This window comes from Nesoenas mayeri (assembly GCF_963082525.1).
Source record: "Nesoenas mayeri genome assembly, chromosome: Z".
NCBI classification, from domain to species: domain Eukaryota; kingdom Metazoa; phylum Chordata; class Aves; order Columbiformes; family Columbidae; genus Nesoenas; species Nesoenas mayeri.
In genome coordinates this window covers 20,136,365-20,151,654 of record NC_137542.1, presented here as the reverse complement: position 1 = coordinate 20,151,654, position 15,290 = coordinate 20,136,365, and positions in this window count along the sequence as shown.

The window sequence follows — 15,290 nt, the reverse complement described above, 5'->3', positions numbered from 1 at the left end:
AAAACCTCTATCTGGTTAACTTTAATCATTAAAATCTCCTGAAGTAATATGACTTTGAAAATCATAATTTAAAAATTCTAATTTTAGTATTGATCAAAAAAACCCCACAAAACTTCAAGAAAATGATAAGAGCACTACGCAAATGAACAGAAAATAAAAACTAAGTATCTCAAGTCACCAGCATGCACAGCTGCCAGAAACTAATATAGATGTGACAGCATATAAACTGTGAAATGCCAGTAAACTGTGTCAATTATTCTGGTATGTTTGTTTATTGCTGCTTCAGGATATTACAGAACAGATTCTTTGGGTAAGCCATGTCCATACACCATAAGTATACAAATCTTGCCCAGCTAAAAAGCCCTCTGGGAATTACTAATTTGTGAATGATCTCTTCTGTGTCCAACTACACTTCTAGCCACTAACCAAATGCAATGAACTTTGACATTAAGGTGTTTGCTTTTTATTTTACAAAAATAATGTCACAAAATTTTTAGAGGTTTTGAGTATGTAGAAAGCCTTTTGCTAAACTATTTTATTCAAATAAAGGACTGCAATTAAAAAGTATGAATCACCAGTCTCAACATTCAGACACAGGTTTTAAGACAACTGGAGCTCTCAAGTATGATTACATGAATAAGTTACTTCAAGGCACACTCTTATTTCCAAGATAAATGTGAGAACGCTTACTTCCCAATGAGAGGGAAGTATCCTACCCTGAGCAAAATAAAGTTCAGAGACCATGTTCTAACACTTCTTTGGGATTAGATTTCCACACTCAGTTACTACCATCCTCAGGATAGTCATCGTACATATAGATGTATCCACCACAATGCACATATTACTGAATGAGACAAGTAAGTGTAATGAAAGCAAGATAATTCTATTCAGACTGTAAAAAGATGCAGAGCAGAACTATTTTGGGGAAAAAAAATACACACACAGTAAAGAAAGAAGAAAATATAATAAAAAATTAGGCAACAAGTATGAAAACACTGGATTTTTTTCAAATGTCGCTTCCATTTTTTTTCTCATGTGATGCAAAGAAATGTGCCAACATTATTCAAGTATCATATTGAAGGTAGTGCTTCAATCAAATGAACCACTAGATATTCTTTGGATTTAGTCACATTACACTTGAAGAACGGTTATGAACTGATGATACAGAAAACATAAATTTTAACTCACTCTAGATGTATATATACATCAGTGGCACATCAATTTTAAGACATTCTAAAGGTATACGGACATGTTTGCCTGGACACGAGGAAACCATTTTCCACTGTCTAAAAGGTTTAGGTCTTGCTCTGAACTCTCACAAGAATATGACTGTGGTTGGAAATGAATATATCAACAGAACAATTTTTGGATGATGAACAGAATGAACAGTTGAGAAAAAGTTCAGGAAAAGACAGTTTAGAATATGTTAATAACTTTTTCCTGCTGTGGTACACCACTTAACTCCCTCGAGGGTATCCTCTACCTTCTAGAAATTATCAGATTTTAACAGTTGGAAGAATTAGAAAAATAAGTCCACCTGATTTCTACGTAGTACAAAGCACAGTATTTCAATTTGTATTTCAGTATCAAGATAGTAACTCCTATTTCAGAGGTACATTTTTTTTAATAAAAACATACAATCTTAGCAGAATGACATCATATAATCAATATTCCACCATATATTCAATGGTTAATTAGCTCATTGTTTATAAATATTACTGTACAGGACTGGAAACCTAAAATTACTCCATCACTTACTCACAAAGGTAATCTTTTTGTTTGAACAGGCAATACTTTAAAGAGTTATTTCAAATGATAGTGTTTCAAGTACAAGCAGAAAGTCTGAATAGCTGGAGGGCACCCCAACCATTTTTTGCTGACTACCTCATCCCTGCCTCTAAAATTATCACATGACTGAATTGCATAGTTTCACCTTGCAGGGAGAGCAATTAGTTTCCCTACTCCTCTCCCACTGGAGACAGAACACCAGCCTCCCACATCTCAGACAAATACACAGCACAGACCAAATTTTCCCATGCTGATTTAAACAATAATAGTTGGATTACATTTAATTGTAGATTTCCTCCAACCATTTTAAGCCACTCCCCTACTAATCCAAATGTTAGAAGAAATTCGTATAAGATAAACGAAGTAGGTAAAAATTGAAGGGAAATGCATTTATTTACTTTTAAAAATACTGCTATTCTGCTTCAGTATTGAAAAAATATATCCAATCTGTATTTTAACATCACCATGTATCATGAGAGAGATATCTGCCTGATTTTTAATGATGCTTCTTCATATGTCCTGAGATTTTCTCAACAGAAGTGTCAAACAATGCATTAGTGACAAATTCCCCACACTGTGCCCCCTCAGCGCTTGGAGTTTAACTTCTCTCACATTACAGTATTTATTGAATTTCCAAGCCAAACGGTGTTCTGCTCCATAAAATTCTGACAAGTGGACTCTGCCAAGCTAATAACAGCTTCATTCTGCTGAAATAAACTTATTTCACTGCGGCAAACAAAATGACATGACCTGGAAAGGTTATTTTTAACTGGGTAATGACTCAATTCAAACCAAGCCTCTCTCACTAGCTTCCTGAATATTGTTAGGACAAATTTCTTAAATGTAAATATGTCCTAACACCAGTTTTCTCCTCTGTTGCACCCTCTGAACATGGCTATGGCAAGTATTTTCAGGTCTGTGTTGTTTGATTTTCTTATTAAATAGTTCAGCAAAGTTGTTAAACAATGCCTAGTAAGAATACCTCAGTAGAGTGACCTAGGAAGACGCAAAACTCATACAAGGACGCTATGCCTTCACACATTCTTTGTCCCCCCATTTTAACATTTTTTGTCTATTGCTTTGACAAAGTTACATTAAAATTGACTTAATATACAACAAATCCAAAAAGTTTTTTCTTGGAGACACATTACTTGATGTTTTAATATCTCTCCTCTCTTAATCTTATACTAATTTTGACAACACCATTATAGGACTGATTTGACCTTCCAGAAAGGCTATGGCTTTTACATATATTTTAACTTGTTCTTAATGGTCATTCAGTTAGTGAATGCTAGTAAGATAGTATTCATGAAACATCCTTTTCAAACGACCTATATTTTGCTATTAACACTACACATTTTCTGCAGCCTACACCCACAGATGAACCATCAGTTTCAGGTCAGATCTGCATCAAGTTTCAAATGACCGGGGACCATAAAAGAACCTTTATAACAGCTGGAATCTTGTACAAACACACTGCAACCTGCCAGGCCCATCTTTTGAGTGCTAATAAAAGAGAGAATCCTTGACCACAAACAGCCAGACTCCAAGTGAAGCAGTCCACTAAAGAACTATTAGAATTCCTACCGCAAACAAAAAGAGCAGAAGAATGATCAAATGATCATTCACCAAAATTACGAGCTTCAGATAATTTAAAAAAACCCATACCTAAAACACAAACAAAACTAACACAACCCCCCCACACACACGCACCAAAAAAAAACCCAACCCAAACCAAACAACAACAACAACAAAAACCCCACAAAACAAAAACAACAAACAAACAAATAAAACTCCCCCCACAGGAAACCACAAGAGTGAAAGAAGGAACACTGCCATTCTGGTAAGTAATGTGACATGTGGCACGGTTGGTACTTGATATCAATAGCACTGGTGAAAGACTAAGAATTTTGAGACGGTGCCTGAAATTATTTAACATTAAGCTAGAAAAATGCAAACAGCTATATTTATCAGGTAAATTATCCTATTTCTTCTTCCTTTTTTTTTTTCCTTCTCTTTTGCTTAACTCTCAAATCTATCAGTCCAGCAGTTAATCCTGATATTAACAACAACCCTTATTCTCAACCCTTGACACAAAGGTGGCTTAACGGCACCCTGTGCTGCATTAGGAGGAGTGCTGCCAGTTGGTCAAAGGAGGGGATTCTTCCCATCTGCTCAGCTGTTGATATTATACCTGTTTCTGTTCCTGGAGTGCAAGATATAAATTTGTGTGAGATATAAATACATTTATATACTTGTTGGTTTTTTGTTCTGTTTTGTTTTCTAGAAAATACTGTACTTGTCACACACCACAGCTTGTGTGGTGTGTGACATTAGAAATACTTGTTTCTAGCATCACATGAACTTCTTCTTAGAGATTTATTTTTAAGTTTTGCAATGCACAGTTTCTCTTTAGAATATCCAGCTCTTGGAGCCAAGCGGACAAGCTTCAGTTTGCAGTTTAAATATGTTGGGGGTTTTTTGTTTGGTTAGTTGTTTTTTTTTTGTTTTGGGGGGGGAGGGCTTTTGTTTGTTCTTTGTTTTTTGTGGGCTTTTGGTGTTGTTTTTTTTTTTCTTTTTTTGTGACAGAAAAAATGTATAAAATTTGAAAAAACCCCAGGCAAAGCAGTACAGGTATAATTTTAACTACTGTAGAATATTATAATCATCAGTTTTGAAAACAGCCACTCCACTAAGGTTTAATGAGAACATGATATTGCTATGACACTATTTCCTGATTTATTATCCTGTAGCACACGCTGCCATAGTCTTTGTTGAAACTGCCTTGAATTAGATCTGAGAGCACTTACATACCTCAATTACTTGATTGATTGAACTTACACAGACATTTAGAAAAAGCCTGATTTTACTAATCATTTGTGTCTATCACTACTACTTTGTATACATGGAGAAGAACCCCTAAATCTTCTCTTAACTAGGCTGAATAGTCCCAGGTCTCTCAGACTTTCTTTGTAGGAGAGATGGCCCTTCCCTGGATTTTTTCCAGTATGTCCACGTCTCACTTGTACTGGGGATCTCAGAACTGAACACAGAACTTGAGATGTGGCCTCATCAGTCCTGGTAGCCTCAGGTGGTTGTAGAGAATACTACCAGCTTCAGCAGAGGAACACTCACAAGCCCCAGACTGCCTTACAGTCTAAAAAGCTGTCTTTACAAGATTTCTAGGTACTAGTATGACTGGTGCTCAGAGACACCTTTCCACACTATCAAATTCTGAAAGAGGAATCATTTTAAGGTCACAAAGAGAAACAATCCAGTCTAAAGCTTTGTGAAGTTCACTAGAAAAAACAGCAGCATGATTTACAAATTATTCGCTAAGAGACATTTGGTTTTAAATTTTCTGCATTTTGAAAACAATTTTGCTTTTTTAAATACAGCCAGTGATAAATGGTAACAAGTTTATAAAACTTAGCTTCAGATCTACTTATAAACACTGAAGTTGTTTGCTGTGTGGAAGCATTTGAAGCAGAACTCATGAAATATTTAAAGTCATGATTGTGACAGAACCCAAATTTATGCAGTGTACTATTGAGAGCTTTTTCACAGGTGCTTAAAAGCGAGAGCTTGGCAGAACCTTTATCTTTACATTCAACCAATCTCCATTTTTTAATAACTGAGATTAACTGAGATTTATTTGTGTTGTGTTTATTTACCTACTGAAAGATGTTTCTCTAGCAGCAAACAAGCAACTGAAGTTCCTTCTGTTTTCTAAGCACTATTGCTTTAAATATATTTGTAGGGCACTATATTTTTTAGCATTCAAAAACTGTAAAGGGCACTCATTTGTACGACAAGATTTGAGAAGAAGGCATACAGTCTGTTTTCAGTGCAAATAAAATGCACTAATCACATGTTGTTCCAAAATAACATAACAAATATGTTATTATTTACAAAATCCCAACTGGATAGCTATGAAAACTTTTAATGAAATGGAATGGATGACCCAAAACAGAGGACAATTTCCAAGAAATAGATTAGGAAATTAGCAGTATGCTTTTTTTTTTCTTTTTCCAAATGCCATTCCATCTTAGGAGTTGCTACCTAAAAAAATCACATTAACAACCTTGAATCAAGCTACACTTAATGCAAAACTATATGAAGGATATAAAGGTAAAACATATTTGAAATATTCAAAAATACAGGGACTTTTTGTTTAATGGCAAGTGATTTCAATGTCTATTATAACTGACTTTCCTCTGGGTATTCTTTATTTATACTTATATTCATGATTCCTTTAATAAAATTATATTAATTGAAGCTATCTGGTATGTAATTGCTAAGTAGACATATTAAAAACAAACTATATACTGAGTCATTGAGGTCTACTTATCTGTAAAATCCCTTTATGTTCATATACTTTACTATAAACTCCTACTAATAGAGTGTATTTTTTAGAAAATACTCGAAAATTTAAACTGAGAGATGGCTAAACAGTCTTTCCATATTAGCTGCACGTAACATTCAGAGATTTCAAAATATAAGGTGTCTGAATCTGTGTAGAAATCCACAACAGTTCACCAGAATGGCAAAAAAAAAATAACACAAGAAATATTTTTTTAGAAACCACAAAACAAGAGATTCAAAATAACAAATAGACTTTTTTCACACACACACCCCCCACACACACACCAAAAAAAAAAAAAAAAAAAGTGGAGAAAAATCGAAATACTCTGGTGACTATAACATGTTTGCTTTAGCATGACAGTAGTCACAACCACAAATACCAGCACTACAGATTCTTCCTACATCAACTGAATTCCTAGTTTTCAGCACTGTTTCTCCTGGTGAAATGTATACATTTCTAGATACCAAAGTAGAGCTCCTTCAGTCCCTGACTCAGCTACAGCCTTGAAAATCTTAAAGCAGCTCTTCTTGAAAATTCTTCCCCACTATTTCAAATAGCAAAGTCCCAGAAAACAGACACTGTCTTCTAGGTGCACAGAAGATAGCAGAAGATCCAAGACAAACACCCAAAACCACACAAAAAACAAAAGCAATGCAACCTGCTATATAGGAAGTTGACAAGTTAGAAAAAGTGAGAGGTATTCGCATGAGATCTTTTGCTAATATGTGTCCTGTACTGAAAAATCATGGAGAGATATAATAAAGGAATAGAGAAGAAAGTGTAGAGAATTCAGTCTGATTATAAGAATGCAAAAGCAGGGTAAAAACAAAATAAATGCTCTGATCAGAGCAACATTCATGTTAGCTGATATTTCTTTAACATGGCAAAATTTCAGCTACTCTTCTCTGAGCATATGTAGTTCTGCATCTTTTTTAAGAGGTTAAACAAACCCAAAATTAACACATCAACAACTCACCTATCAAAGCAGAAAATCTTTCAAAAACAGCTCTGATGGCACACTAGGCACAAATTTTCCTTTCTAATATCTGTATGACCAAAACTCTCAAAAATCAACCAACTTTACATTTCCATATAAACAGCATAAACTTAATTTGATAGCAGAAGTGTCCTTAAGACTGAGTGATGAACAGAGGAAACATCATTCAGCTTGCAAACCCAGGTTTCCACTGGAGATAGAGACCAGCAAGTACTCAAGGCTAGATGTGTGACACAGTCTCAATCCAGATGCACATGTGGATTAGGAATCTGGATGTACAATTATTTTCCCAGATGAGTACTGCTAATGACAGAAGAGCTGATCTATCTAGCTAAAAACTACCCAACTTAAGAATTTGGTAGTAACAAGTGACATGCTTCTGTTTAACTTTTTCTTTAACTATCAACAGTGACTGAGTGCTACAGACATTTTCATTTGACAAGCAAGTAGGAAGTACCCCATATGTGAGATTCCTGCTCTAAAGTTAACCCCACTTTCTCTAAAAATGGAAACATCTCTGTGACAGATGAGCTGCCTTCCACTCCTTCCATTGCCATTCATCTACCAAAGTCCTCAAGAACTGGCTTTTCATTCATTCAGTGCCAGACGTGTCATACAACTACCAGTTAAAGTTACAAATGATTCACTGAGCCTATATAAATTCAGGCAGAAAGCGTTTACATGGAAAGTGTCCTAATACCTTGCTGCTTTCCTGTGCTATGTGGTGGATTCCATGTCATCTCCCTTTCTCATTCCACATGGGAGACTTCCATGCAGAGACCAAAACTGTCAAATACCATTTACTTAAGGACTCTCCCTCTAACACACAACTCAGGTGAAACAGAGAAACCACTTCTGAGCTTTTTTTCCCACTTCCTTAACTGGATAGTAAAAAGCAAAAATGCAGAAAATATGATTCACCAAAACGTACAGGCATTTCAAGTACACATTCATCACTACGGGTATGCAATATTCTCCCATGCCATGTAAAACAAACAGCGTTACAAACATCAAACAAACAAAAAAAAAAGCCATAAATACACCTGCAACAATACTAAAAGTCATCAAAAATCAATTGTCAAAAATAAATGTTTCAGAAAATTTTTACACCATACTGAAGTGTTATGAAACTGTTACACAAATAGTGATGTATATAATGATGATAATCCCTTCAATGATTCCCAGATGGAAGAAAGTGCATTCAGAATACTAACATACTTTCAATATTGCTAAATGTTATTCTGCAATGCACTTGGAAGGTGTCAAACATATGTAAGTTATCCTCCACAACAATATATTAAAGTAACAGAAAAATACATGCTGTTCACACCAACCAGGCTTTGCCCCTCAAAGAAAGGCTGAAACTGATATAAATCACAATAGACACCAAAAAAGGATAGAAAAGCTTATCAAGATTCTCAGAACAGGCAGAGGAGAAGTCAAAGATGATGAACAAAGTTATCAAAAAGGCAGTACTCTCCTGATAACACACTTTTTATTCCTGCCTTGGTTTATCCCTTTGATTATCAATAGTTCTTACTTAAAAAAGGCAGTGATTTCCCTTTTGCATGAACCATTCTTCTTCCCTTCCTTCTACTTTGTTAGCTAAAATTACAGGACAACTTTCCCACCATGACAGGATAGAGCAAGATGGCAGATAAGAAAAGAGAAACAAAAGGTATGTAGAATAAAGAATTTTTTTAAAGACATTAAAAACTAGATCTAGTATTCTCTCAGTAATCATTCTTCCTAAGCCACTGGCCACAGAAAATTAATTATTAGTAGCATAATAGTCACACCAAGAGTAGGAAAACCAGTTCAGAGATCTGAACTTACGAAAACCTAACCATGAAAATCCTTGTTAAGAAATGAAATTGGGCATCTGTGCAGTTATACCCCTGAAGGCAAACAATTGGCCTGAATACATTCCAGTTATTGACTACCTTAGTTATGAAATTACATCAGAAGTAGTGACACAATCATTCCCTATTAATTAGATATACGAGGAAACAGTGACAGCAAGTAATTTTTCATAAAACCATTAGCAAATTACGTCTAGGCAAAACTCGTAAGGAAAAGCTTCTAATCCTGTGACCTAATAGACTGATACAGCCTCCTCAAAGGAAAAGGTGTACATCACATAATTTATGATACTTGACACAGGAATGAAAGCGACTAGAAAAATATAATGCAAGCAACAATATTATGAATGTGCTTAGTTGACATCATCAGATGACTGCAGCTCTAAGTTCAGGGTGTTAGGTGGAGAAATGCACAAGCAGTCTTCTTTCCTTCTGTCTTCTTTAGAAACCCAGACTTTGTTCTTCCAAGCGCTTTAATAATGGTCCAGTATTTGACCTTGGTTTTGTACAACTGAAGGGGTCAGCAGTGAGACCTCCAGAGTAGACAAATCTCATAATTATAAATTTATACTCATGTTTTAAAAGTAACCAGCTCAAATTTATTCTCTTTTCTTTTACTGCATTGTTCTTGTACCATTATGGAGAATTTGTAGTAGGTCATGTTTATTAGCAGTAAATAATTGTAGTTTTGTGACTCTTCCCAATGTAAACAAGAGCAAATCTTTGAAGGTATAAAAAATCCCAAGCAACAGAAATTAAAGTTGTTCCAAAAAAAAAAAAAAATAATAAGGCGGTGGGAGGGGAACTAAGAAAAACCAAAGACAAAAAGCCAATGGTATCTTTTTTCCTACACTACGCCATTCTAATGTCTGAAAATATGCCCAGATTTTCTTTCATCACAGGATGATACTGTTAGTACTTATAAAAGCACTGCACTGAAGTGCAGCAGGCATTCTATAGAGCTGAACACAGGTATTTCCATTTCCCCTTTTACCTTCTGTCCAAGTAAAATTAAAGTCTCACTATGCTTCAGGCCACAATGCTTCGAGACAACACAGAACTTTTCTTTCATACTGAGTAGACTTCACATAACTCAGAATACAATCATTTGTGCCCAGACCTTTGTCAACCTAAGCCCATCTTCTTCGAGTGCAGCTCAATTAACATTACAGCCATACTTTATCAGACTGTTGTGTATCTTAATAAAGACTTCATTTCAATTATGCAACTTTATTAATTTTCCCAAGAGAAAAAAATGGTCTTTTAAAAGTTTTATTTAAAATCTGTAATTCTCAAAATCCCTTTACCTAATCTACCTCTATTTATGCAGATCAATACTAGCTGTAAGATATAACATATGAGCTAAAATTACACTTAATAGAATACGTAAAGTGGCAAAATCATCTCTTAAAAGATCACAAAACGAAAAATTAAGGCCTATTGTAATGAGCTCTTGATTCAGTTCTAAGGCATATGCATTAACATACATTCCCAAATCACATTAACTACCCCCCATGATGCATAATTCAGTCTATACAGAGCAGTGATTATATTCATGGAACAAGCAGGTATTCAAGTTCCCACGTTATCCCTGCATTTATGTCAAGCATTCATACTTAATTTACTACACACCACTCGAACTATTTCTTGAGTACCTGAATTACTAATTTGTTCACAAGTACTCAATACTGTCACGCAGTACCCAATCACAAACGATAATGTATTGTACATCAGACACCTATGTCATAAGCAATCACATTATTCTTATTTTACAGGAACTGATAAAAACAGCTGAGACTGGATCAAGTTCTGGAAGACCAGGGCCTGAAAAGGTGTACTTGCTGACAAATAAAGTATACTGAAAAGGTCAGCAGATGTCAAGCACTCATGTTCAGACCTCTCACAGGTAAGGACTTAAGAGCTTTGCCTGGAGGCAGGTTACAGGCCTGATGGAGAAAGTCTTGTTTGTTGCTGAATCCAGGAAAACCTGTGAGTTTAGGAATAAAAGTGATGTAGGAAGGGAACAATAGTTAATAATGTATTCTGGCTAAGGTATGGCTTTCTCTTAATCCTAATGTTATGTTCACTGCTGGGTGAGTAAAGTCTAATACTCCAGGATAACTATTAGTTAGGAAACATGAAAACAGCTTGTATTTTGCGATAATCTGGATAGGTGTCTCCAGGCTAATATTAGCCGATTACCACTAAAGCTTTATATTGAAAAACTCTCAATAATTTAGTTTCCTACTGAAACATAAAAACCACAGAGGAAGAAAAAATGCAGGCAAGAAGGGCAGGGGTGGGGGAAAGATAGGTAGCTGTGACAATGTTGTATCAGACCAGTAAACTCCTGTTAGTATGGAAATTAAGTTTGGTGTTGGAACAGGGGGTGATGATAAACTAGTGAAATCATTTGGCTGATCCTGTAAAGCCTTCTAGCCTGGGATACGGAAGAAGGTTGGAAGAATCTGTTCCACTCATTTCCTCTGCAAGCTCTCCACAGAACCAAAGCTTTTTCATTTAGATATCTTTTCAGTATTTTTTATTTTCATTTGTAGGTTGTGGGCTTTTGATTTGCAACAGTAGTTTCCCTGACATATGTAAGAATCTAAAGATACTACTCAAAAAAGCCATTTAGCTCTTATACTTTGATACCTAATAAGAGATCATTATCATAAAAATCATACACTAATTTCACTGTTTGATAAAATCAAACCCAAAGGTTTTTTTTCTCTGTATTCACTTCTCTTCACAGTTCTTATGAACAATCCCTCATGATTGTTCTCCTTTCTATTTCAGTACACCTACTGTTTCAGAAATTGTTGATAAGCCACTTTTTCATCTGGACCAATTGAAAGCCTGCTTGTATTAGAAGGAAGTTTTCCACCAACATCATGGAATGTGAACACTAACAACAACCCGTTTCTTCTAATTAAGTTGAAATTGATTCAAAACCAGGTTCTCAATGTACTGAAAGTCTTGCAAGAAGCCCAAGAAATATAATACATCTTGTGCAAACAGGGATTATGGAAGGACAAGAAATCCTCAGCTTTTCAGTGTTTCTGAAGCATCATGATTTTTTTTTCCTCTCTCAGTAACCTATTTCAGGTTTAGCTATTTATAGATACCCATTTTTTTTTTCCATCTTTCTTTAGGATCATTTAGTGCTGCCACATGGTAGTTGGAAAGCACCACTAACAATACATTTTAGCACAAAATATGAATATGTATTTCTATAATGCAAATACAACTCATGTAATGGCTCAAATTTTAAAATACTGTCAAATGAATGGGCTTAAATCTAAAAAGGGAAAAAATTATCAAAGCAAAAACTCCATAAAGAGTTAAAAGAAAGTTATATAGCACAGCTAGCATCAGCATATTGCTAGCAGCTTAAATTAGAGGTAGTCCCCATTCTAACACTGAGTGCTTTAAACTTATTATTTTGACGCACAAACCTCTAAATCCTGAATTTCATTTGAGATGGCAAATGAAACCAAAAATTTTGAAAAAAAAGCTCATAAAATTTTAAGTTTGGAGAGTCACATATAAAATTTTAAGAATTATAAATTACTAACAGAAAGCAAAACTATTCTTCTGCAATCAACTTCACATTTATTTTTCAGGTTGCTAGCTCATTTGAGAACAGGTGTATTGTTAACAGGCATTTGGAATGCTACTGGAAACCATGGCATAACTCACTTTGTTAAAATTAAAAAGTGCTAACCAAGTCACTGTATTTATTCTACACTACATTTCTCTACAACTGCAGAGTAAGTGCACTTTAATACAGACACTGTATCGAAGGGAAATACAATCATAATTCAGTCACAAAATCAAGCTACAACTAAAAATGACCTAAAAAATATTTGTTAAAAGAATATCTGCTGACACTAAGGAGATTTTTCAAGATTAAAATTTTGCCTCTGCACATTTACACTGCAGTTTGTTTGATGATATGAACCACAGCACCTAACCAGTTGCTACTGATGAACATCATAATCACTATAATCAAACAAACAAAGCAACCACAAATTAGGAAAGAATTACACTACCATTTAGAGAGTACTACTGTGTTCTAAATGAGTAATTATATTTGGAGATTGTAAATGAACTTGAGGTTGCCCTGAAAGGACATATTTTTGGATTACGGTGCCTATAAAATCACTATTTGATCTTTCGGACGCTACAGAAATAGTTTTCCATTTGCCACAGACCTTAATTTTCCCATTTGTATTCAGTCCACAGACTACTTCATGTAGTCCATCTCATTGCTAAAAGGAAAAGGAAGAATCTGTTTTACTAATGCTCCAGCCCTGTTTTGTTTCTATATAATAATTTAATCCAAAGGAATAGCGTGCCAACTGATGTCAGGGGGGGAAAGAAAAGAAAAAAAAAAAAAAAAAAAAGAAGTCACTTAGCCCAAATCATCAAAGAATTATCATATAAATGCATTCATTTATACTGACTTTTTGATTAAGACAATAGATATACAATATAATACTGGCATAAAAACAAAGTAAAAAACTTGCTATAGGTATGGTTTGGACTTAGAAACACGTAGTTATGTCAACTGACAAATAAAATGTTTTTGTATTAATTTACTTCTAAATGTATTTTTGCTATTTGAAAGTTACATAGTATTGTCAACAATAGATACTGGAGTAAAAGGAAATACTTCTGGCTTATACCCCAGGCTGGTGGCACACTTTGCTCCTAAAGGACTTTGTCTGTCTGTTCTAAAGAAAAGAAAGCAAGCTTACTATGTTTCAAAACCCTGTTTTCCTTTAACTACCTTATAACCTTACTTCTACTTTATGGAAAAGTGCTTTTAGTGAAGGATTATTTTGCAGAGGGAGATGGCAGAAACAGGTAAGAAAGTAGGTGAGAAGAGAACATGATTATCACCAAATAAATTCCAATGGATTTGTTCTTTTACATTCATGCAATTCAGCCAAATAGAAAGGTGTAGTCAGTAAGCAGAAAAACTAAAGATTTAATGTTGTAAGAGGATCTATTTCAAATGTGCCAATGTTTGTTTTATTATCAGTCGTAATCTGCTAATTTGTTATGACAGGTGTAAGTCACAATCTAAGACATCCTTCTTAAAACAACAGTTGTGTGCTTTTACTGTTCACAAGCAATATCAAGGTCATTGTCCAGCTCACAGAAAAAAAGAGAGCTTCCATCAACAGATGTCAAAACAGATAAGCACAGACTTGACATGCACTTGTAGAACTATCACCTGCTATCAGTGCTGCAATGACAGCTTTATGGTAAGAATGTCAACAAATTTAATCATGCTCTGCCCCCCAAACATTGCTCAATTGAATATGATAAACATATGTCTTTCTGCCTTGCAGTAGATGTTTATTGCTTTGATGTTATTTGTATAGTGATCTGACTACTAAGTGTGCAGATTCCTTTCTTTCTACATAGGTATATGCATATTCCATTTAAGCACACCACCAGAAAATATTCCAGTGGAAGTATACACTTTTAGTTGATGCTATAGATGTGACAGGAGAAAATATGAGAATGTAGTGAAAAAATATTCACCTACCCTATGGTAAGTAAGCTAGAGATAACTGATAACACAAAATTTTTACCGTTTCAGGACGTCTACAACAAATGTTTGTCATTACGGCAGCTGCTTTTTAAACTAAATAGGCATTGCAAAGTCACCTGTTCATCTCTTCCGAGTATCTTGTAGGGCACCACACTATTAAAAACCAAATTATTTGTAACTACAGTAAAGTATACTCATGTTGCTTAACACACATGTAAGGACAACATACAAAAGAAAAAATACCTGGACAAAATACAAGGGAGAAAAAAAAACCTGATGCAGGTAGACAAAAGCCTCCAAGGATTTCTTCCCAAATGTAAAAGGCCCTGTGAGATAAGGAGAGAGGGAAGGAAGTAGGAAGGAAGAATTATTTCTATTTAAGGTTATACAGAGTCATTTGTTGTAGTTTGGTCTGACACCCTGTTTATTCAGATCTTTCTTTTACAGGTGTTGACCACTACCCCTTGCCTGTATTGATTTTTGACAGGTTCTAGATCTTCTTGAGTATCTTGGTGACAATTAGTTCCACTGGAGTTATTATTGGTTCCTTCTAGATTTTCTCCCAATTATCTGTACAGAGATAGCGATACCACCACAGGGACCACAGCTGTCATTTGTTAGCCTTTATAATACATTTTACAGCTTGCTCTGTGCCTATTTTCAAACAAAGAAATCTCCACACGAAGTCTCCAAAGCACAGCTAGTATA